General features: G+C 47.4%; 23 non-coding genes across 23 annotated transcripts; all 23 read right to left on the reverse strand.

Moving 5' to 3' along the window:
* Nucleotides 1-2,648: 2,648 nt before the first annotated feature.
* TRNAF-GAA (transfer RNA phenylalanine (anticodon GAA)) lies at nt 2,649-2,721 on the reverse strand. Its single transcript has one exon. It is a non-coding gene; the product is annotated as a tRNA-Phe (tRNA).
* A 244-nt stretch (nt 2,722-2,965) lies between these two features.
* On the reverse strand, nt 2,966-3,038 carry TRNAF-GAA (transfer RNA phenylalanine (anticodon GAA)). The gene has a single exon. It is a non-coding gene; the product is annotated as a tRNA-Phe (tRNA).
* Nucleotides 3,039-3,282: 244 nt separating this feature from the next.
* TRNAF-GAA (transfer RNA phenylalanine (anticodon GAA)) lies at nt 3,283-3,355 on the reverse strand. Its single transcript has one exon. It is a non-coding gene; the product is annotated as a tRNA-Phe (tRNA).
* A 561-nt stretch (nt 3,356-3,916) lies between these two features.
* Nucleotides 3,917-3,989, reverse strand: TRNAF-GAA (transfer RNA phenylalanine (anticodon GAA)). Its single transcript has one exon. It is a non-coding gene; the product is annotated as a tRNA-Phe (tRNA).
* Nucleotides 3,990-4,234: 245 nt separating this feature from the next.
* Nucleotides 4,235-4,307, reverse strand: TRNAF-GAA (transfer RNA phenylalanine (anticodon GAA)). Its single transcript has one exon. It is a non-coding gene; the product is annotated as a tRNA-Phe (tRNA).
* Nucleotides 4,308-4,868: 561 nt separating this feature from the next.
* TRNAF-GAA (transfer RNA phenylalanine (anticodon GAA)) lies at nt 4,869-4,941 on the reverse strand. The gene has a single exon. It is a non-coding gene; the product is annotated as a tRNA-Phe (tRNA).
* Nucleotides 4,942-5,816: 875 nt separating this feature from the next.
* Nucleotides 5,817-5,889, reverse strand: TRNAF-GAA (transfer RNA phenylalanine (anticodon GAA)). Its single transcript has one exon. It is a non-coding gene; the product is annotated as a tRNA-Phe (tRNA).
* A 1,192-nt stretch (nt 5,890-7,081) lies between these two features.
* On the reverse strand, nt 7,082-7,154 carry TRNAL-CAA (transfer RNA leucine (anticodon CAA)). The gene has a single exon. It is a non-coding gene; the product is annotated as a tRNA-Leu (tRNA).
* Nucleotides 7,155-7,398: 244 nt separating this feature from the next.
* Nucleotides 7,399-7,471, reverse strand: TRNAL-CAA (transfer RNA leucine (anticodon CAA)). Its single transcript has one exon. It is a non-coding gene; the product is annotated as a tRNA-Leu (tRNA).
* Nucleotides 7,472-8,665: 1,194 nt separating this feature from the next.
* On the reverse strand, nt 8,666-8,738 carry TRNAF-GAA (transfer RNA phenylalanine (anticodon GAA)). Its single transcript has one exon. It is a non-coding gene; the product is annotated as a tRNA-Phe (tRNA).
* A 557-nt stretch (nt 8,739-9,295) lies between these two features.
* On the reverse strand, nt 9,296-9,368 carry TRNAF-GAA (transfer RNA phenylalanine (anticodon GAA)). Its single transcript has one exon. It is a non-coding gene; the product is annotated as a tRNA-Phe (tRNA).
* Nucleotides 9,369-10,245: 877 nt separating this feature from the next.
* TRNAF-GAA (transfer RNA phenylalanine (anticodon GAA)) lies at nt 10,246-10,318 on the reverse strand. The gene has a single exon. It is a non-coding gene; the product is annotated as a tRNA-Phe (tRNA).
* Nucleotides 10,319-10,562: 244 nt separating this feature from the next.
* Nucleotides 10,563-10,635, reverse strand: TRNAF-GAA (transfer RNA phenylalanine (anticodon GAA)). The gene has a single exon. It is a non-coding gene; the product is annotated as a tRNA-Phe (tRNA).
* Nucleotides 10,636-17,357: 6,722 nt separating this feature from the next.
* Nucleotides 17,358-17,430, reverse strand: TRNAF-GAA (transfer RNA phenylalanine (anticodon GAA)). The gene has a single exon. It is a non-coding gene; the product is annotated as a tRNA-Phe (tRNA).
* A 244-nt stretch (nt 17,431-17,674) lies between these two features.
* TRNAF-GAA (transfer RNA phenylalanine (anticodon GAA)) lies at nt 17,675-17,747 on the reverse strand. Its single transcript has one exon. It is a non-coding gene; the product is annotated as a tRNA-Phe (tRNA).
* A 233-nt stretch (nt 17,748-17,980) lies between these two features.
* On the reverse strand, nt 17,981-18,053 carry TRNAF-GAA (transfer RNA phenylalanine (anticodon GAA)). Its single transcript has one exon. It is a non-coding gene; the product is annotated as a tRNA-Phe (tRNA).
* Nucleotides 18,054-20,198: 2,145 nt separating this feature from the next.
* On the reverse strand, nt 20,199-20,271 carry TRNAI-GAU (transfer RNA isoleucine (anticodon GAU)). Its single transcript has one exon. It is a non-coding gene; the product is annotated as a tRNA-Ile (tRNA).
* Nucleotides 20,272-20,516: 245 nt separating this feature from the next.
* Nucleotides 20,517-20,589, reverse strand: TRNAF-GAA (transfer RNA phenylalanine (anticodon GAA)). Its single transcript has one exon. It is a non-coding gene; the product is annotated as a tRNA-Phe (tRNA).
* Nucleotides 20,590-20,833: 244 nt separating this feature from the next.
* TRNAI-GAU (transfer RNA isoleucine (anticodon GAU)) lies at nt 20,834-20,906 on the reverse strand. The gene has a single exon. It is a non-coding gene; the product is annotated as a tRNA-Ile (tRNA).
* A 560-nt stretch (nt 20,907-21,466) lies between these two features.
* TRNAF-GAA (transfer RNA phenylalanine (anticodon GAA)) lies at nt 21,467-21,539 on the reverse strand. The gene has a single exon. It is a non-coding gene; the product is annotated as a tRNA-Phe (tRNA).
* Nucleotides 21,540-21,782: 243 nt separating this feature from the next.
* TRNAF-GAA (transfer RNA phenylalanine (anticodon GAA)) lies at nt 21,783-21,855 on the reverse strand. Its single transcript has one exon. It is a non-coding gene; the product is annotated as a tRNA-Phe (tRNA).
* Nucleotides 21,856-22,097: 242 nt separating this feature from the next.
* Nucleotides 22,098-22,170, reverse strand: TRNAF-GAA (transfer RNA phenylalanine (anticodon GAA)). The gene has a single exon. It is a non-coding gene; the product is annotated as a tRNA-Phe (tRNA).
* Nucleotides 22,171-22,731: 561 nt separating this feature from the next.
* TRNAI-GAU (transfer RNA isoleucine (anticodon GAU)) lies at nt 22,732-22,804 on the reverse strand. Its single transcript has one exon. It is a non-coding gene; the product is annotated as a tRNA-Ile (tRNA).
* Nucleotides 22,805-22,880: the final 76 nt, after the last annotated feature.

Here is a 22,880-nt window from a genome sequence, read left to right on the forward strand (position 1 = left end):
CGAAAGGTTCGAAAAGAAAAGGGCGCGCTCGCCTACTGAATTCGGCGCATATACACATATGAAGCGGAACTGAACATCACACAAAATAATATCACAAAAAACAAGCCTTCCAGACTGACAAGAAAAAATACTTTGAATGTGCAGTCCAGGCAGTTTCTTCACAAAAAGAATGCACCCCCCAGCGGTGCCTAAGGCATGGCTTACCACCGCAAAATACCTGGTCGTGAAACGGCGCACCATGCTCCCGGTCTTCTCCTCCCCGTCAACCTTAGTCTCCTGGACGGCTAGTACGTCTATATCGTGGTCAGTGACCAACCGTAGCACCTGACTTCGCCTACGACTAGCCGCCAACCCTCTCACGTTTAAAGTGGCAATATTAAGGGACGGTATCTGTGCCATGTTCAGCTAAAGAAAAAAGTAGGCCCGGAGCATGGTGCTTACCGTTCACGACCAGCCCTCGGCTAGCCGCCTCCGGGACAAAGTGGCGCCCACAAACAACGCCGGGAGGCGTTGTTTGTGGGCGCCACTTTGTCCGCAGGCTTTCTCTCAGGTGGGACGTTCGGCTTTGGTTTCAAGCTCGTGCGCCTCCCAAGAGGTGTCTTTGTCGGCGGCCCTTCGCTGGTGCCGGTCGCACCGTCGTTGCGGTCCTTAGTCTGGTCATGGGGGCGCTTGACTGGCGCTCCAAGAGTCGAAGTCCGGTCGCAGTCGAGGACGGCCTCCTCCTGCTGCATTGCCGTCGCATCGTTGACGGGCGGGTCCTCACTACTGCTCCGCGTAGACTGGACCTCAGCGGTCGCGACCTGCAGCATCCCACTCGGCTTCACGGTAGTATCAGCCACCTTGCTGACCACGCCCAAAGGCGTCGTCCCACTGGCTGTCGCTGTCGAGACCTTGTCTAGCGTTCCTTTAGCAGCGTCCTCCGCTTCGGCCACGTCCATGACGTGCTCTGCCGCAACGTCACTAGCTACTGGACCTGTTACGGTGGCATAAGATCTTACGCAGTCATCGTCGACGTGGCCGAAACGTCTACATAAGGTACATCGGGGGACTCTGCACTCACGGCGGACGTGTCCCGTGCCGTGGCAGCGCAGGCACTGCATCGCTCGACCGGGCACGACGACCAAGGCCAACTCTCCGCCGACGCGTATCTGATGTGGCAGGTCCTCCACTTTCATGCCGCTTTTCAATTTGAGAATGACGGTCCTGGTGGTTGAGGTCTTCGTTGCCATGCCTTCGACGCGCCATCGCTCCCGGCTCACCTCCTCCACCTTGCCGAACGCCGCGAATGCCGTCCGAACGTCCTCGTCGGCAACGCCGTACAGCAGCCAGTGAAGCCTTAGCTTCACCTGCTGATCCTGCGGGTCAACGATGACGCATCGTCGTCCCTTAACTTGAAGTTCCTTAAGGTCCAGCATTCTTCTTGTGGCAGTCGCATCGTTGAAGGTCACTGCCCAGACGTGGTTGATCTGGTACGCCCCTATGCATACCACATTAGGCAGCAGGCCCGTCGACAGAAGGGCGTCCCTGAAATCTTCCACCTTGTACGGTCTCGCACGTACATCACCGTGCAAAAACACGGTATTAATCACTACTTGACCTTTAGGCAGTTGCGGCAAAATAAAGGCATAATCCTTATCGTCGTTTAGCCTGGTTCCGCGGCCAGAAGTGGCCGCTGTCGCTGCTCCACTGGAGCCCATGATTCTGCTGACCGCTCAGCTCGGCTGCCGGAAGCAGAATGAGTCTAACGCTCTCTTAACTGAGCTATTTCGGCGGAACGAGTAACAAAATCATGAGGCGCTACGCGATGGCTGGGTTCCCACGAACCGCCGTCTAAGGTATCCGACGTAAGGAAACTTCTATTAAAAATATTCGCTCCACCATTTGCTGTAGGCTACGCACGCTTCTATTAATGTTAAACTGTGGCGTATCGCGGAAGTATCAGAAAAGCTCACAATGCTGTCTGAATTGCTATCTGTATTGTTACGCACAACGCCTAAAGAAACGCACTATGAATATGCCGAAACCCAGCATCCAACCCGGGACCTTTCGATCTTCAGTCTAACGCTCTCCCAACTGAGCTATTTCGGCGGAACGAGTAACAAAATCACGAGGCGCTAAGCGATTGCTGGGTTCCCACGAACCGCCGTCTAAGGTATCCGACGTAAGGAAACTTCTTTTAAAAATATTCGCTCCACCATTTGCTGTAGGCTACGCACGCTTCTAGTAATGTTAAACTGTGGCGTATCGCGGAAGTAACAGAAAAGCTGACAATGGTGTCTGAATTGCTATCTGTATTGTAATGCACAACGCCTAAAGAAACGCACTATGAATATGCCGAAACCCAGCATCCAACCCGGGACCTTTAGATCTTCAGTCTAACGCTCTCCCAACTGAGCTATTTCGGCGGAACGAGTAACAAAATCATGAGGCGCTAAGCGATGGCTGGGTTCCCACGAACCGCCATCAAAGGTATCCGATGTAAGGAAACTTCTTTTAAAAATATTCGCTTCACCATTTGCTGTAGGCTACGAACGCTTCTATAAATGTTAAACAGTGGCGTATTGCGGAAGTAACAGAAAAGCTGACAATGGTGTCTGAATTGCTATTTCATTGTATGCACAAGGGCTAAAAAATTCGCTATATGAATATGCCGAAACCCGGGATCGAACCAGGGACCTTTAGATCTTCAGTCTAACGCCCTCCCAACTGAGCTATTTCGGCGGAACGACTAACGCAATCATGAGGCGCTAAGCGATGGCTGGGTTCCCACGAACCGCCATCTAAGGTATCCGACGTAAGGAAACTTCTTTTAAAAATATTCGCTCCACCATTTGCTGTAGGCTACGAACGCTTCTATAAATGTTAAACAGTGACGTATCGCGGAAGTAACAGAAAAGCTGACAATGGTGTCTGAATTGCTATTTTATTGTTATGCACAAGGGCTAAAAAATTCGCTATATGAATATGCCGAAACCCGGGATCGAACCAGGGACCTTTAGATCTTCAGTCTAACGCTCTCCCAACTGAGCTATTTCGGCGGAACGAGTAACAAAATCATGACGCGCTAAGCGATGGCTGGGTTCCCACGAACCGCCGTCTAAGGTATCCGACGTAAGGAAACTTCTTTTAAAAATATTCGCTCCGCCATTTTCTGTAGGCTACGCACGCTTCTATTAATGTTAAACAGTGGCGTATCGCGGAAGTAACAGAAAAGCTCACAATGCTGTCTGAATTGCTATCTGTATTGTTACGCACAACGCCTAAAGAAACGCACTATGAATATGCCGAAACCTAGGATCTAACCCGGGACCTTTAGATCTTCAGTCTAACGCTCTCCCAACTGAGCTATTTCGGCGGAACGAGTAACAAAATCATGAGGCGCTAAGCGATGTTTGGGTTCCCACGAACCGTCGTCTAGGGTATCCGACGTAAGGAAACTTCTTTTAAAAATATTCGCTCCACAATTTGCTGTAGGCTACGCACGCTTCTGTTAATGTTAAACAGTGGCGTATCGCGGAAGTATCAGAAAAGCTCACAATGCTGTCTGAATTGCTATCTGTATTGTTATGCACAACGCCTAAAGAAGCGCACTATGAATATGTCGAAACCCAGCATCCAACCCGGGACCTTTAGATCTTCAGTCTAACGCTCTCCCAACTGAGCTATTTCGTCGGAACGAGTAACAATATCGTGAGGCGCTAAGCGATGGTTGGGTTCCCACGAACCGCCGTCTAAGGTATCCGACGTAAGGAAACTCCTTTTAAAAATATTGGCTCCAGCATTTGCTGTCGGCTCCGCACGCTTCTATTAATGTTAAACAGTGGCGTATCGCGGAAGTAACAGAAAAGCTCACAATGCTGTCTGAATTCCTATCTGTATTGTTACGCACAACGCCTAAAGAAACGCACTATGAATATGCCGAAACCTAGGATCTAACCCGGGACCTTTAGATCTTCAGTCTAACGCTCTCCCAACTGAGCTATTTCGGCGGAACGAGTAACAAAATCATGAGGCGCTAAGCGATGGGTGGGTTCCCACGAACCGTCGTCTAGGGTATCCGACGTAAGGAAACTTCTTTTAAAAATATTCGCTCCACAATTTGCTGTAGGCTACGCACGCTTCTGTTAATGTTAAACAGTGGCGTATCGCGGAAGTAACAGAAAAGCTGACAATGCTGTCAGAATTGCTATTTGTATTGTTATGCACAAGGGCTAAAAAATTCGCTATATGAATATGCCAAAACCCGGGATCGAACCAGGGACCTTTAGATCTTCAGTCTAACGCTCTCCCAACTGAGCTATTTCGGCGGAACGAGCTACAAAATCACGAGGCGCTTAGCGATGGCTGGGTTCCCACGAACCGGCATCTAAAGTATCCGCCATAAGGAAACTTCTTTTAAAAATATTCGCTCCACTATTTGCTGTAGGCTACGAACGCTTCTGTAAATGTTAAACAGTGGCGTATCGCGGAAGTAACAGAAAAGCTCACAATGCTGTCTGAATTGCTATCTGTATTGTTATGGACAACGCCTAAAGAAACGCACTATGAATATGCCGAAACACAGGATCCAACCCGGGACCTTTAGAACTTCAGTCTAACGCTCTCCCAACTGAGGTATTTCGGCGGAACGAGCTACAAAATCACGAGGCGCTAAGCGATGGCTGGGTTCCCACGAACCGCCGTCTAAGGTATCCGACGTAAGGAAACTTCTTATAAAAATATTCGCTCTACCATTTGCTGTAGGCTACGCACGCTTCTATTAATGTTAAAAAGTGGCGTATCGCGGAAGTACCAGAAAAGCTCACAATGCTGTCTGAATTGCTATCTGTATTGTTATGCACAACGCCTAAAGAAACGCACTATGAATATGCCGAAACCCAGGATCCAACCCGGGACCTTTAGATCTTCAGTCTAACGCTCTCCCAACTGAGCTATCTCGGCGGAACGAGTATCAAAATCATGAGGTGATAAGCGATGGGTGGGTTCCCACGAACCGCCATCTAAGGTATCCGACGTGAGGAAACTTCTTTTAAAAATATTCGCTCCACCATTTGCTGTAGGCTACGCACGCTTCTATTAATGTTAAACAGTGGCGTATCGCGGAAGTATCAGAAAAGCTCACAATGCTGTCTGAATTGCTATCTGTATTGTTATGCACAACGCCTAAAGAAACCCACTATGAATATGCCGAAACCCACCATCCAACCCGGGACCTTTAGATCTTCAGTCTAACGCTCTCCCAACTGAGCTATTTCGGCGGAACGAGTAACAAAATCACGAGGCGCTAAGCGATGGCTGGGTTCCCACGAACCGCCGTCTATGGTATCCGACGTAAGGAAACTTCTTTTAAAAATATTCGCTCCACCATTTGCTGTAGGCTACGAACGCTTCTATAAATGTTAAACAGTGGCGTATCGCGGAAGTAACAGAAAAGCTGACAATGGTGTCTGAATTGCTATTTTATTGTTATGCACAACGCCCAAAGAAACGCACTATGAATATGCCGAAACCCGGGATCGAACCCGGGACCTTTAGATGTTCAGTCTAACGCTCTCCCAACTGAGCTATTTCGAAGGAACGAGGTACAAAATCACGAGGCGCTAAGCGATGGCTGGGTTCCCACGAACCGCCATCTAAGGTATCCGACGTAAGGAAACTTCTAAAAATATTCGCTCCACTATTTACTGTAGGCTACGCACGCTTCTATTAATGTTAAACAGTGGCGTATCGCGGAAGTAACAGAAAAGCTGACAATGGTGTCTGAACTGCTATTTGTATTGTTATGCACAAGGGCTAAAAAATTCGCTATATGAATATGCCGAAACCCGGGATCGAACCAGAGACCTTTAGATCTTCAGTCTAACGTTCTCCCAACTGAGCTATTTCGACGGAACGAGCAAAAAAATTATGAGGCGCTAAGCGATAGCTTGGTTCCCACGAACCGCCGTCTAAGGTATCCGACGTAAGGAAACTTCTTTTAAAAATATTCGCTCCGTCATTTGCTAAGGCTACGCACGCTTCTATTAATGTTAAACAGTGGCGTATCGCGGGAGTATCAGAAAAGCTCACAATGCTGTCTGAATTGCTATTTGTATTGTTATGCACAACGCCTATAGAAACGCACTATGAATATGCCGAAACCCAGGATCCAACCCGGGAACTTTAGATCTTCAGTCTAACGCTCTCCCAACTGAGCTATTTCGTCGGAACGAGTAACAAAATTATGAGGCGCTACGCGATGGCTGGGTTCCCACGAACCGCCGTCTAAGGTATCCGACGTCAGGAAACTTCTTATAAAAATATTCGCTCCACCATTTGCTGTAGGCTGCGCAGGCTTCTATTAATGTTAAACAGTGGCGTATCGCGGAAGTAACAGAAAAGCTGACAATGGTGTCTGAACTGCTTTTTTATTGTTATGCACAAGCGGTAAAAAATGCGCTATATGAATATGCCGAAACCCTGGATCGAACCAGGGACCTTTAGATCTTCAGTCTAACGCTCTCCCAACAGCTATTTCGGTGGAACGAGCCACAAAATCACGAGGCGCTAAGCGATGGCTGGGTTCCCACGAACCGCAGTCTAAGGTATCCGACGTAAGGAAACTTCTTATAAAAATATTCGCTCCACCATTTGCTGTAGGCTGCCCACGCTTCCATTAATGTTAAACAGTGGCGTATCGCGGAAGTAACAGAAAAGCTCACAATGCTGTCTGAATTGATATCGGTATTGTTATGCACAACGCCTCAAGAAACGCACTATGAATATGCCGAAACACAGGATCCAACCCGGGACCTTTAGATCTTCAGTCTAACGCTCTCCCAACTGAGCTATTTCGGCTGAACGAGTAACAAAATCATGAGGCGCTAAGCGATGGGTGGGTTCCCACGAACCGCCATCTAAGGTATCCGACGAAAGGAAACTTCTTTTAAAAATATTCGCTCCACCATTTTCTGTAGGCTACGCACTCTTCTATTAATGTTAAACAGTGGCGTGTCGCGGAAGTAACAGAAAAGCTCACAATGCTGTCTGAATTGTTATCTGTATTGTTGTGCCCAACGCTTAAAGAAACGCACTATAAGTATGCCGAAACCCAGGATCCAACCCGGGACCTTTAGATCTTGAGTCTAACGCTCTCCCAACTGAGCTATTTCGGCGGAACGAGCTACAAAATCACGAGGCGCTAAGCGATGGGTGGGTTCCCACAAACCGCCGTCTAGGGTATCCGACGTAAGGAAACTTCTTTTAAAAATATTCGCTCCACCATTTGCTGTAGGCTACGAACGCTTCTATAAATGTTAAACAGTGGCGTATCGCGGAAGTAACAGAAAAGCTCATAATGCTGTCTGAATTGCTATCAGTATTGTTATGGACAACGCCTAAAGAAACTCACTATGAATACGCCGAAACCCAGGATCCAACCCGGGACCTTTAGATCTTGAGTCTAACGCTCTCCCAACTGAGCTATTTCGGCGGAACGAGCTACAAAATCACGAGGCGCTAAGCGATGGCTGGGTTCCCACGAACCGCCGTCTAAAGTATCCGACGTAAGGAAACTTATTATAAAAATATGCGCTCTACCATTTGCTGTAGGCTACGCACGTTTCTATTAAAGTTAAAAAGTGGCGTATCGCGGAAGTACCGGAAAAGCTCACAATGCTGTCTGAATTGCTATCAGTATTGTTATGCACAACGCCTAAAGAAACGCACTATGAATATGCCGAAACCCAGGATCCAACCCGGGACTTTTAGATCTTCAGTCTAACGCTCTCTCAACTGAGCTATTTCGGCGGAACGAGTAACAAAATCATGAGGCGCTAAGCGATGGGTGGGTTCCCTCGAACCGCCGTCTAGGGTATCCGGCGTAAGGAAACTTCTTTTAAAAATATTCGCTCCACTACTTGCTGTAGGCCTAGCATGCTTCTATTAATGTTAAACAGTGGCGTATCGCGGAAGTAACAGAAAAGCTGACCATGGTGTCTAAATTGCTATCTGTATTGTTATGCAAACGCCTAAAGAAACGCACTATGAATATGCCGAAACCCAGGATCCAACCCGGGATCTTTAGATCTTCAGTCTAACGCTCTCCCAACAGAGCTATTTCGGCGGAACGAGTAACAAAATCATGAGGCGCTAAGCGATGGCTGGGTTCCCACGAACCGCCGTCTAAGGTATCCGAGGTAAGGAAACTTCTTTTAAAAATATTCGCTCCACCATTTGCTGTAGGCTACGCACGCTTCTATTAATGTTAAACAGTGGCGTATCGCGGAAGTAACAGAAAAGCTGACAATGGTGTCTGAATTGCTATCTGTATTGTTATGCACAACGCCTAAAGAAACGCACTATGAATATGCCGAAACCCAGGATCCAACCCGGGACCTTTAGATCTTCAGTCTAACGCTCTCCCAACTGAGCTATTTCGTCGGAACGAGTAACAAAATCATGAGGCGCTAAGCGATGGCTGGGTTCCCACGAACCGCCGTCTAAGGTATCCGACGTAAGGAAACTTCTTATAAAAATATGCGCTCTACCATTTGCTGTAGGCTACGCACGTTTCTATTAATGTTAAAAAGGGGCGTATCGCGGAAGTACCAGAAAAGCTCAAAATGCTGTCTGAATTGCTATCTGTATTGTTATGGACAACGCCTAAAGAAACGCACTATGAATATGCCGAAACCCAGGATCCAACCCGGGATCTTTAGATCTTCAGTCTAACGCTCTCCCAACTGAGCTATTTCGGCGGAACGAGTAACAAAATCATGAGGCGCTAAGCGATGGCTGGGTTCCCACGAACCGCCGTCTAAGCTATCCGACGTAAGGAAACTTCTTTTAAAAATATTAACTCCACCATTTGCTGTAGGCTACGCACGCTTCCATTAATGTTAAACTGTGGCGTATCGCGGAAGTAACAGAAAAGCTGACAATGGTGTCTGAATTGCTATCTGTATTGTTATGCACAACGCCTAAAGAAACGCACTATGAATATGCCGAAACCCAGCATCCAACCCGGGACCTTTAGATCTTCAGTCTAACGCTCTCCCAACTGAGCTATTTCGGCGGAACGAGTAACAAAATCACGAGGCGCTAAGCGATGGCTGGGTTCCCACGAACCGCCATCTAAGGTATCCGACGTACGGAAACTTCTAAAAATATTCGCTCCACTATTTGCTGTAGGCTACGCACGCTTCTATTAATGTTAAACAGTGGCGTATCGCGGAAGTAACAGAAAAGCTGACAATGGTGTCTGAATTGCTATTTTATTGTTATGCACAACGCCCAAAGAAACGCACTATGAATATGTCGAAACCCGGGATCGAACCCGGGACCTTTAGATGTTCAGTCTAACGCTCTCCCAACTGAGCTATTTCGAAGGAACGAGCTACAAAATCACGAGGCGCTAAGCGATGGCTGGGTTCCCACGAACCGCCATCTAAGGTATCCGACGTACGGAAACTTCTTTTAAAAATATTCGCCCCACTATTTGCTGTAGGCTACGCACGCTTCTATTAATGTTAAACAGTGGCGTATCGCGGAAGTACCAGAAAAGCTCACAATGCTGTCTGAATTGCTATCTGCATTGTTATGCACAACGCCTAAAGAAACGCACTATGAATATGCCGAAACCCAGGATCCAACCCGGGATCTTTAGATCTTCAGTCTAACGCTCAACCAACTGAGCTATTTCGAAGGAACGAGCTACAAAATCATGAGGCGCTAAGCGATGGCTGGGTTCCCACGAACCGCCGTCTAAGCTATCCGACGTAAGGAAACTTCTTTTAAAAATATTAGCTCCACCATTTGCTGTAGGCTACGCACGCTTCTATTAATGTTAAACTGTGGCGTATCGCGGAAGTAACAGAAAAGCTGACAATGGTGTCTGAATTGCTATCTGTATTGTTATGCACAACGCCTAAAGAAACGCACTATGAATATGCCGAAACCCAGCATCCAACCCGGGACCTTTAGATCTTCAGTCTAACGCTCTCCCAACTGAGCTATTTCGGCGGAACGAGTAACAAAATCATGAGGCGCTAAGCGATGGCTGGGTTCCCACGAACCGCCGTCTAAGGTATCCGACGTAAGGAAACTTCTTTTAAAAATATTCGCTCCACCATTTGCTGTAGGCTACGCACGCTTCTATAATGTTAAACAGTGGCGTATCGCGGAAGTAACAGAAAAGCTGACAATGGTGTCTGAATTGCTATTTTATTGTTATGCACAAGGGCTAAAAAATTCGCTATATGAATATGCCAAAACCCGGGATCGAACCAGGGACCTTTAGGTCTTCAGTCCAACGCTCTCCCAACTGAGCTATTTCGGCGGAACGAGCTACAAAATCACGAGGCGCTAAGCGATGGCTGGGTTCCCACGAACCGGCATCTAAAGTATCCGCCGTAAGAAAACTTCTGTTAAAGATATTCGCTCCACCATTTGCTGTAGGCTACGCACGCTTCTATTAATGTGAAACAGTGGCGTATCGCGGAAGTATCAGAAAAGCTCACAATGGTGTCTGAACTGCTATTTTATTGTTATGCACAAGGGCTAAAAAATTCGCTATATGAATATGCCGAAACCCGGGATCGAACCAGGGACCTTTAGATCTTCAGCCTAACGCTCTCCCAACTGAGCTATTTCGGCGAAACGAGCTACAAAATCATGAGGCGCTAAGCGATGGGTGGGTTCCCACGAACCGCCGTCTAGGGTATCCGACGTTAAGAAACTTCTTTTAAAAATATTCGCTCCACTATTTGCTGTAGGCTACGCACGCTTCTATTAATGTTAAACAGTGGCGTATCGCGGAAGTAACAGAAAAGCTGACAATGGTGTCTGAATTGCTTTGCACAAGAGCTAAAAAATTCGCTATATGAATATGCCGAAAGCCGGGACCGAACCAGGGACCTTTAGATCTTCAGTTTAACGCTCTCCCAACTGCGCTATTTCGGCGGAACGAGTAACAAAATCATGAGGCGCTAAGCGATGGCTGGGTTCCCTCGAACCGCCGTCTAAGGTATCCGACGTAAGGAAACTTCTTTTAAAAACATTCGCTCCACCATTTGCTGTAGGCTACGCACGCTTCTATTAATGTTAAACAGTGGCGTATCGAGGAAGTATCAGAAAAGCTCACAATGCTGTCTGAATTGCTATCTGTATTGTTATGCACAACGCCTAAAGAAACGCACTATGAATATGCCGAAACCCAGCATCCAACCCGGGACCTTTAGATCTTCAGTCTAACGCTCTGCCAACTGAGCTATTTCGGCGGAACGAGTAACAAAATCATGAGGCGCTAAGCGATGGCTGGCTTCCCACGAACCGCAATCTAAGGTATCCGACGTAAGGAAACTTCTTTTAAAAATATTCGCTCCACCATTTCCTGTAGGCTACGAACGCTTCTATAAATGTTAAACAGTGGCGTATCGCGGAAGTAACAGAAAAGGTGACAATGGTGTCTGAATTGCTATTTTATTGTTATGCACAACGCCTAAAGAAACGCACTATGAATATGCCGAAACCCAGCATCCAACCCGGGACCTTTAGATCTTCAGTCTAACGCTCTCCCAACTGAGCTATTTCGGCGGAACGAGTAACAAAATCATGAGGCGCTAAGCGATGGCTGGGTTCCCACGAACCGCCATCTAAGGTATCCGACGTAAGGAAACTTCTTTTAAAAATATTCGCTCCACCATTTGCTGTAGGCTACGAACGCTTCTGTAAATGTTAAACAGTGGCGTATCGCGGAAGTAACAGAAAAGCTCACAATGCTGTCTGAATTGCTATCTGTATTGTTATGGACAACGCCTAAAGAAACGCACTATGAATATGCCGAAACCCAGGATCCAACCCGGGACCTTTAGAACTTCAGTCTAACGCTCTCCCAACTGAGGTATTTCGGCGGAACGAGCTACAAAATCACGAGGCGCTAAGCGATGGCTGGGTTCCCTTTTTTTTTTTTTTCTTTATTGCCAGTACTCGACATAACACAACACAAATTCCTAAATGATATAAACAAAGACCAAAGAAGCAAAAAGGGATGAATACACAAACGGAACAAGGAAGAGTAATATTTACATTCGCTGCCGTCCGCTACTGTGGCACGACGTTGTCGGATTAAAATTCCTTTAGTGCTGTAAGGGGTTCAACCCTCGACAGCCACTCAGGAACAGGCTGTTGCATCTTCATCACTTCCACATACCGTTGCATGGATTCACAAAAGTACAGAGGCGCCAGTCGGGCATCCGGGTCACAATGGTAACCCGCCATTCTTGCGCGCCATAAACAGTGGAGGCCCGTAAGCATGATCAGGTCGTACGGGAAACCTTCGTCGTCATATACTGGCAGAAACCTGATTCCGTGGGGATCTATAGGTAGCTCCTTTTTTAGAGTCCTTTGTAACACGTCCCAGAAAAAGACCCCTTCCCAACAGTGGATGAAGACGTGATCTATGCTTTCTGTTTTTTTACATATAAGGCAGTGGATTCCCCATGGCATGTAGAACCCACGTTGTTCAAGGAAGAATTTAACAGGTAGAGTACCGGTGTGTAATTTAAAGAAGAACGATTTAGTGGCTGGTTGAACTGGCATCTTCTTCACCCTTTTCAATACATCTAGGCCTGGGCCTCCACTGTACGGGGCTCTGTACATAGGTACCAGCAAAACACTGTCACATAAATCACGATATAACTTTTTCCGTTTTACACTCCACAAATATGCACTTGAAAAACGAACACGCAAAAAGGAAACACTCTGAACTATTTCCCGAAAGAAACCACGGACTGGTCCTGGCATTATTTCCGTACCTACAACGAATTCGGGAAGTGATCTTGACAGCCTCATTTGGATCACCGTGCGCAGAAATGGGTCGTTTGTATCTCGAAAGAAGGAGAATCTATTCACCAGTTGACGCAGGAAGAGGTGCGCCAACCCCAGACCACCATCCTTCACGCGCCGGAAGAGATTATCTCGGCTACATCGCTCCCAGCTTGATGCCCACACGAATACAGCGAACACGCGGTGCAGTTTCTGCACATTAATACGAGAGCACTGTAGTACCTGCATTACGTACCAGATCTTTGTCACGAGAAACATGTTGCACGCTGTAGCTCTCGCGAATATTGACAAGTAACAGGCGTTCCATCGGTCGGCTTTTTCTTTTAGTTGTTTTGTCCGCTCCTTCCAGTACTCGCTACTGTCCTTGTAGGCATCAAGGGGTGCTCCAAGGTACTTCACTGGCGTCGTGACCCAGTTTACGTTCGAAAAGTGGTCTGGTGTAGACGCCCATCTTCCATGCCAAAACCCCAAACATTTCTGCCAGTTAACGTAGCTGTTAGTGACGTTACCAAACTTTTTGACGATATTCACAGTATTCAATACACTTTGTTTGTCCTTACAGCACACAGCCACATCGTCAGCGTATGCCAGTAGCTTCACTTCTGCTGATTGAAGACTAAACCCCTTAATACATTCATTTTCAATGATGGCCAGACATAGCGTTTCTATGTAGACACAAAACAGGAGTGGACTGAGTGGACAACCCTGGCGAACGGAGCGCTTCACGTTAATGGGGGCCCCCAACATCTGATTAACTATAAGTCTGGTATAGCAGCTCCGGTACGCCATGGTCACCCCTTCAGTGATTATGTGGCCAAAATTAACGTGTTCAAGGATGGTAAGCAATATGTCGTGAGAAACACAATCAAACGCCTTCTCCAAGTCTAGCTGGAGGATGGCTACTGCATCGCACATGGCGTCACAACACTCCAGCACACACTTCATTTTATGGATGTTAGTGAAAATGGTTCTTCCACGAATACCACACGTCTGGTGTGGGCCGACTACTTCCTTAATAACTGACTGGACCCGTCGTGCCAACACCTTCATCAATATTTTGTAGTCGCAGTTAGTAAGCGCTATGGGTCTGTAGGAGGAAAGTTGCTTGAGCTTTTCGGTCTCTTCTGTTTTCGGTATTAGTACTGTATGGGACTGGCCAAAGGATGGTGGAAGTATTTTCAGTTCATATGCTTCCTGGAAAACTGCTGTTAAGATAGGAGCTAGGTGGCTTTTGAACGATTTGTACCATGCGGCACAAAGACCGTCTGGACCTGGCGACTTCCAGGATTCAGGTCTTCGATGGCTTTCATCACTTCATGTTCTGTTAATGGTCGTTCTAAGGTTTCTTTAACCTCACTCGACAGCTGTGGGATTCGTTGCAAAAATAATTTCTTGAAATCGTGCATGTTGACAGGCCTGAATGTAAAAAGTTCTTTGTAATGCTCAAAGAAAGCACGCCCTATATTATTGTTATCCGTTAATACCACCCCTTCATATTCGATAGCCTCAATCTGCTTACGTCTCGAGTGCTTTTTTTCTAACCCCAGTGCTCTTTTCGTTGGCGTTTCCCCGCATGATAGCCTTTCTGCTCTGGCGCGCACTAGCGCACCTCGGAAGCGATCTTCGTCGAATACCTCGAGCTTCTTCTTAACGGCGCGCATATCTTGTTGATAGGCGCCAGGTTGTATGCATTCAAGCTTCGCAAATTTTTCTAGCAATGTTGTTAAATCCTTTTCTCTGGCCTTTTGTTCATATCGCAGTACGGTACTTCTTTCGATTGCCTTCAATTTAATGCTTTGCTTCAGCAACTCCCATTCCTCACCAAATTTCGTAGAACTGTCTGTTCCAAAAGAATTCAGAGTAGCCACTACATTTTCGTTAAAAGTTTCATCCCGTAACAGCTCTGCATTCAATTTCCACAGTTCCCAGACGAACTTGTTTCGTTCTTTCTTCCTGCCCACCGTGCATTTTACCAGGCAGTGGTCAGAATATGATATGGCCGTAACTGTGTAGCACTGGCATTTTTCAACTAAATCATATGAAAGATAGATACGGTCTAAGCGTGCGTGACTTGTGCCCTGAAAGTGAGTGTAGCTTACGTCTCCGTGACCGCGAAAACATTCTGCGATATCTTCTAATTCGAATTCGTGTGTGATCTGCGCCAGGATATCACTACTTTTGTCACAAACCACGCGACGCGTAGACCTATCCTCAGCTTTCAAGACGCAGTTGAAGTCGCCTACACAGGCTATCATTTTTTGCACATGTAAATGATGCTTTAAACTCAAAAAGAAATTTGCCCTCTCTTGCACAGTATTAGGCGCATAAATGCAAAACACGCGCCATTGGACATTACAATAGCTGAAGTCACAAAAGACAAGTCGACCAGAAGTACAGGAGAAGTAACCATCTATAACAAGACCAGGGAGCTTCCTCACGAACAGCACACACCCTGCCGAAGTCCCTAAGGCGTGGCTCACTACCGTATAGTAGTTATACGTGAATCTTTGCACCATGCTCCCGGTCTCCTCCTCGCCGTCTACCTTGGTTTCTTGCACGGCTAAAACGTCGAGGTCGTGGTCCACTAGTAGTCTGTAAACCTGACTCTGTTTCCTTTTGGCGGCCAGACCTCGAACGTTTAGCGTGCCGAGGCTAAGCGACGGGTTGGTAGCCATTATTGGTGAAAACCGGAGGGGAGAAGGCCCGGAGCATGGTGCTCACCTTAACGTCTAGCTGACCGCTAGACGCCTCCGTGGCCATCCGGCGGCCGTCGCCCGGGTTCCTCTTTGGTCGGCTTCGGGGTAAGCCTACGGTCAGTCTCCAAGTTCGGCTTAGGCTTGAGGGTGGAGCGCCTTCCAGGTAGCGTCTTAGCGGGTGGTGCCTCGGAGTCACCGCCAGCCTTTCCGTCGACTTTCTCCTCGTGCTGCAGGGATCTCTTGACCGGTGCCGAGACGGATTCGACGCGGGCGCTAGCAGGGGTCGCGTTGTCGTCCGCCTCTGCCTGCGTTGCATCCGTAGCTGGCTGGCGGCTCTCATTTTCATGCGGGGCCGTCTTCACGCTCTCGACTGTAGCTGCTGGTTCTTTGGGGGGAGGGATATTCCTTCCTCCTTCGGCTTGCTTGGTCGTCACGCTGGTTTCTGCCGCCACTTTGCCGTTTCCAGCTCCCGTGGCCGCTTCCTCCGCCTCGGTCACGTCCATTACATGGTCTAACGTCGACGGCTCGCTCTCCGCCGAACCCGCGGCTACTGCGTATGAACGCACACAGTCCGCGTCGTTGTGTCCAAAAAGCCTGCACCGCGAGCAACGGGGAACCTTGCATTCACGACGAACGTGGCCAGAGCCTCGGCAGCGCAGGCACTGCATGGGACGTCCTGGGGCTACCACCAGCGCAAGCTCGCCGGCCACGCGGATCTGGTGGGGCAGGTCGTCGACTTTCATTCCTGCCTTCAGCTGCAGCAGCACTGCTCGGGTCGTCGAGCCCTTGTCGGAAACGCCATCCACTCGCCAGCGCTCCCGGGTCACTTCCGTCACCTTGCCGAAGGAGGCCAGCGCGGTCTTGACGTCTTCGTCGTCCACCCCATGCAGAAGCCAGTGGATACGAAGCTTCACCTGTTGTTCCTTGGGGTCGATGACCAGGCAGCGACGCCCCTTCACCTGCAGCTCCTTCAGGGCCGCCAGCTTTTCGGCAGCCTCGGCTGTCTTCATCGTCACCGCCCATACATGGTTGATTTGGTATGCTCCAAGGGCGACGACGCCAGAGAGCATACCAACAGCTTGAAGCGCGTCTCGAAAATCTTCTACACGAAACGGGCGAACACGAGCGTCGCCGTGCAAAAAAACTGTGTTCAAAACAATACGTCCTGTAGGTAGGCGAGGCAAAATTATCTGGTAATCTTTTTCTTCTTCCGTCGAAAGCCTGTTGCCGCGGCTAACAGCCGCATATGCCGCTCCATTGGAGCCCATGATCCCGCGATCCGTTCAGCTCGGGAGCCGGAAGCAGAATGATGGCTGGGTTCCCACGAACCGCCGTCTAAGGTATCCGACGTAAGGAAACTTCTTATAAAAATATTCGCTCTACCATTTGCTGTCGGCTACGCACGCTTCTATTAATGTTAAAAAGTGGCGTATCGCGGAAGTAACAGAAAAGCTGACAATGGTGTCTGAATTGCTATCTGTATTGTTATGCACAACGCCTAAAGAAACGCACTATGAATATGCCGAAACCCAGCATCCAACCCGGGACCTTTAGATCTTCAGTCTAACGCTCTCCCAACTGAGCTATTTCGGCGGAACGAGTAACAAAATCATGAGGCGCTAAGCGATGGCTGGGTTCCCACGAACCGCCGTCTAAGGTATCCGACGTAAGGAAACTTCTTTTAAAAATATTCGCTCCACCATTTGCTGTAGGCTACGCACGCTTCTATAATGTTAAACAGTGGCGTATCGCGGAAGTAACAGAAAAGCTGACAATGGTGTCTGAATTGCTATTTTATTGTTATGCACAAGGGCTAAAAAATTCGCTATATGAATATGCCAAAACCCGGGATCGAACCAGGGACCTTTAGGTCTTCAGTCCAACGCTCTCCCAACTGAGCTATTTCGGCGGAACGAGCTACAAAATCACGAGGCGCTAAGCGATGGCTGGGTTCCCACGAACCGGCATCTAAAGTATCCGCCGTAAGAAAACTTCTTTTAAAAATATTCGCTCCACCATTTGCTGTAGGCTACGCACGCTTCTATTAATGTGAAACAGTGGCGTATCGCGGAAGTATCAGAAAAGCTCACAATGGTGTCTGAACTGCTATTTTATTGTTATGCACAAGGGCTAAAAAATTCGCTATATGAATATGCCGAAACCCGGGATCGAACCAGGGACCTTTAGATCTTCAGCCTAACGCTCTCCCAACTGAGCTATTTCGGCGAAACGAGCTACAAAATCATGAGGCGCTAAGCGATGGGTGGGTTCCCACGAACCGCCGTCTAGGGTATCCGACGTAAAGAAACTTCTTTTAAAAATATTCGCTCCACTATTTGCTGTAGGCTACGCACGCTTCTATTAATGTTAAACAGTGGCGTATCGCGGAAGTAACAGAAAAGCTGACAATGGTGTCTGAATTGCTTTGCACAAGAGCTAAAAAATTCGCTATATGAATATGCCGAAAGCCGGGATCGAACCAGGGACCTTTAGATCTTCAGTTTAACGCTCTCCCAACTGCGCTATTTCGGCGGAACGAGTAACAAAATCATGAGGCGCTAAGCGATGGCTGGGTTCCCTCGAACCGCCGTCTAAGGTATCCGACGTAAGGAAACTTCTTTTAAAAACATTCGCTCCACCATTTGCTGTAGGCTACGCACGCTTCTATTAATGTTAAACAGTGGCGTATCGAGGAAGTATCAGAAAAGCTCACAATGCTGTCTGAATTGCTATCTGTATTGTTATGCACAACGCCTAAAGAAACGCACTATGAATATGCCGAAACCCAGCATCCAACCCGGGACCTTTAGATCTTCAGTCTAACGCTCTGCCAACTGAGCTATTTCGGCGGAACGAGTAACAAAATCATGAGGCGCTAAGCGATGGCTGGCTTCGCACGAACCGCAATCTAAGGTATCCGACGTAAGGAAACTTCTTTTAAAAATATTCGCTCCACCATTTCCTGTAGGCTACGAACGCTTCTATAAATGTTAAACAGTGGCGTATCGCGCAAGTAACAGAAAAGGTGACAATGGTGTCTGAATTGCTAATTTATTGTTATGCACAACGCCTAAAGAAACGCACTATGAATATGCCGAAACCCAGCATCCAACCCGGGACCTTTAGATCTTCAGTCTAACGCTCTCCCAACTGAGCTATTTCGGCGGAACGAGTAACAAAATCATGAGGCGCTAAGCGATGGCTGGGTTCCCACGAACCGCCATCTAAGGTATCCGACGTAGGGAAACTTCTTTTAAAAATATTCGCTCCACCATTTGCTGTAGGCTACGAACGCTTCTGTAAATGTTAAACAGTGGCGTATCGCGGAAGTAACAGAAAAGCTCACAATGCTGTCTGAATTGCTATCTGTATTGTTATGGACAACGCCTAAAGAAACGCACTATGAATATGCCGAAACCCAGGATCCAACCCGGGACCTTTAGAACTTCAGTCTAACGCTCTCCCAACTGAGGTATTTCGGCGGAACGAGCTACAAAATCACGAGGCGCTAAGCGATGGCTGGGTTCCCACGAACCGCCGTCTAAGGTATCCGACGTAAGGAAACTTCTTATAAAAATATTCGCTCTACCATTTGCTGTCGGCTACGCACGCTTCTATTAATGTTAAAAAGCGGCGTATCGCGGAAGTACCAGAAAAGCTCACAATGCTGTCTGAATTGCTATCTGTATTGTTATGCACAACGCCTAAAGAAACGCACTATGAATATGCCGAAACCCAGGATCCAACCCGGGACCTTTAGATCTTCAGTCTAACGCTCTCCCAAATGAGCTATCTCGGCGGAACGAGTAACAAAATCATGAGGCGCTAAGCGATGGCTGGGTTCCCACGAACCGCCATCTAAGGTATCCGACGTAAGGAAACTTCTTTTAAAAATATTCGCTCCACCATTTGGTGTAGGCTACGAACGCTTCTATATATGTTAAACAGTGGCGTATCGCGGAAGTAACAGAAAAGCTCACAATGCTGTCTGAATTGCTATCTGTATTGTTATGGACAACGCCTAAAGAAACGCACTATGAATATGCCGAAACCCAGGATCCAACCCGGGACCTTTAGAACTTCAGTCTAACGCTCTCCCAACTGAGGTATTTCGGCGGAACGAGCTACAAAATCACGAGGCGCTAAGCGATGGCTGGGTTCCCACGAACCGCCATCTAAGGTATCCGACGTAAGGAAACTTCTTTTAAAAATATTCGCTCCACTATTTGCTGTAGGCTACTCACGCTTCTATTAATGTTAAACAGTGGCGTATCGCGGAAGTATCAGAAAAGCTCACAATGCTGTCTGAATTGCTATCTGTATTGTTATGCACAACGCCTAAAGAAACGCACTATGAATATGCCGAAACCCACCATCCAACCCGGGACCTTTAGATCTTCAGTCTAACGCTCTCCCAACTGAGCTATCTCGGCGGAACGAGTAACAAAATCATGAGGCGCTAAGCGATGGGTGGGTTCCCACGAACCGCCATCTAAGGTATCCGACGTAAGGAAAGTTCTTTTAAAAATATTCGCTCACTATTTACTGTAGGCTACGCACGCTTCTATTAATGTTAAACAGTGGCGTATCGCGGAAGTAACAGAAAAGCTGACAATGCTGTCTGGATTGCTATTTGTATTGTTATGCACAAGGGCTAAAAAATTCGCTATATGAATATGCCGAAACCCGGGATCGAACCAGGGACCTTTAGATCATCAGTTTAACGCTCTCTCAGCTGAGCTATTTCGGCGGAACGAGTAACAAATTCATGAGGCGCTAAGCGATGGCTGGGTTCCCACGATCCGCCGTCTAGGGTATCCGACGTAAGGAAACTTCTTTTAAAAATATTTGCTCCACCATTTGCTGTAGGCTACGCACGCTTCTATTAATGTTAAACAGTGGCGTATCGCGGAAGTAACAGAAAAGCTGACAATGGTGTCTGAATTGCTATTTGTATTGTTATGCACAAGGGCTAAAAAATTCGCTATATGAATATGCCGAAACCCAGGATCCAACTCGGGACCTTTAGATCTTCAGTTTAACGCTCTCCCAACTGAGCTATTTCGGCGGAACGAGTAACAAAATCATGAGGCGCGAAGCGATGGGTGGGTTCCCACGAACCGCCATCTAAGGTATCCGACGTAAGGAAAGTTCTTTTAAAAATATTCGCTCACTATTTACTGTAGGCTACGCACGCTTCTATTAATGTTAAACAGTGGCGTATCGCGGAAGTAACAGAAAAGCTGACAATGCTGTCTGAATTGCTATTTGTATTGTTATGCACAAGGGCTAAAAAATTCGCTATATGAATATGCCGAAACCCGGGATCGAACCAGGGACCTTTAGATCATCAGTTTAACGCTCTCTCAGCTGAGCTATTTCGGCGGAACGAGTAACAAATTCATGAGGCGCTAAGCGATAGCTTGGTTCCCACGAACCGCCGTCTAAGGTATCCGACGTAAGGAAACTTCTTTTAAAAATATTCGCTCCACCATATGCTAAGGCTGCGCAAGCTTCTATTAATGTTAAACAGTGCCGTATCGCGGAAGTATCAGAAAAGCTCACAATGCTGTCTGAATTGCTATCTGTATTGTTATGCACAACGCCTAAAGAAACGCACTATGAATATGCCGAAACCCAGCATCCAACCCTGGACCTTTAGATCTTCAGTCTAACGCTCTCCCAACTGAGCAATTTCGGCGGAACGAGTAACAAAATCATGAGGCGCTAAGCGATGGCTGGGTTCCCACGAACCGCCATCTAAGGTATCCGACGTAAGGAAACTTCTTTTAAAAATATTCGCTCCACCATTTGCTGTAGGCTACGAACGCTTCTGTAAATGTTAAACATTGGCGTATCGTCGAAGTAACAGAAAAGCTGACAATGGTGTCTGAATTGCTATCTGTATTGTTATGCACAACGCCTAAAGAAACGCACTATGAATATGCCGAAACCCAGGATCCAACCCGGGACCTTTAGATCTTCAGTCTAATGCTCTCCCAACTGAGCTATTTCGGCGGAACGAGCTAAAAATCACGAGGCGCTAAGCGATGGCTGGGTTCCCACGAACCGCCGTCTAAGGTATCCGACGTAAGGAAACTTCTTATAAAAATATTCGCTCTACCATTTGCTGTAGGCTACGCACGCTTCTATTTATGTTAAAAAGTGGCGTATCGCGGAAGTAACAGAAAAGCTGACAATGCTGTCTGTACTGCTATCTGTATTGTTATGCACAACGCCTAAAGAAACGCACTATGAGTATGCCGAAACCCAGGATCCAACCCGGGACCTTTAGATCTTCAGTCTAACGCTCTCCCAACTGAGCTATTTCGGCGGAACGAGCTACAAAATCACGAGGCGCTAAGCGATGGCTGGGTTCCCATGAACCGCCATCTAAGGTATCCGACGTAAGGAAACTTCTAAAAATATTCGCTCCACTATTTGCTGTAGGCTACGCACGCTTCTATTAATGTTAAACAGTGGCGTATCGCGGAAGTAACAGAAAAGCTGACAATGGTGTCTGAACTGCTATTTGTATTGTTATGCACAAGGGCTAAAAAATTCGCTATATGAATATGCCGAAACCCGGGATCGAACCAGAGACCTTTAGATCTTCAGTTTAACGCTCTCCCAACTGAGCTATTTCGACGGAACGAGCAAAAAAATTATGAGGCGCTAAGCGATAGCTTGGTTCCCACGAACCGCCGTCTAAGGTATCCGACGTAAGGAAACTTCTTTTGAAAATATTCGCTCCGCCATTTGCTAAGGCTACGCACGCTTCTATTAATGTTAAACAGTGGCGTATCGCGGAAGTATCAGAAAAGCTCACAATGCTGTCTGAATTGCTATTTGTATTGTTATGCACAACGCCTATAGAAACGCACTATGAATATGCCGAAACCCAGGATCCAACCCGGGAACTTTAGATCTTCAGTCTAACGCTCTCCCAACTGAGCTATTTCGTCGGAACGAGTAACAAAATGATGAGGCGCTACGCGATGGCTGGGTTCCCACGAACCGCCGTCTAAGGTATCCGACGTCAGGAAACTTCTTATAAAAATATTCGCTCCACCATTTGCTGTAGGCTGCGCAGGCTTCTATTAATGTTAAACAGTGGCGTATCGCGGAAGTAACAGAAAAGCTGACAATGGTGTCTGAATTGCTATTTGTATTGTTATGCACAAGGGCTAAAAAATTCGCTATATGAATATGCCGAAACCCGGGATCGAACCAGGGACCTTTAGATCATCAGTTTAACGCTCTCTCAGCTGAGCTATTTCGGCGGAACGAGTAACAAATTCATGAGGCGCTAAGCGATGGCTGTGTTCCCACGATCCGCCGTCTAGGGTATCCGACGTA

The sequence above is a fragment of the Dermacentor variabilis genome, unplaced genomic scaffold (genome assembly GCF_050947875.1).
Source record: "Dermacentor variabilis isolate Ectoservices unplaced genomic scaffold, ASM5094787v1 scaffold_13, whole genome shotgun sequence".
In the NCBI taxonomy this organism is placed as follows: domain Eukaryota; kingdom Metazoa; phylum Arthropoda; class Arachnida; order Ixodida; family Ixodidae; genus Dermacentor; species Dermacentor variabilis.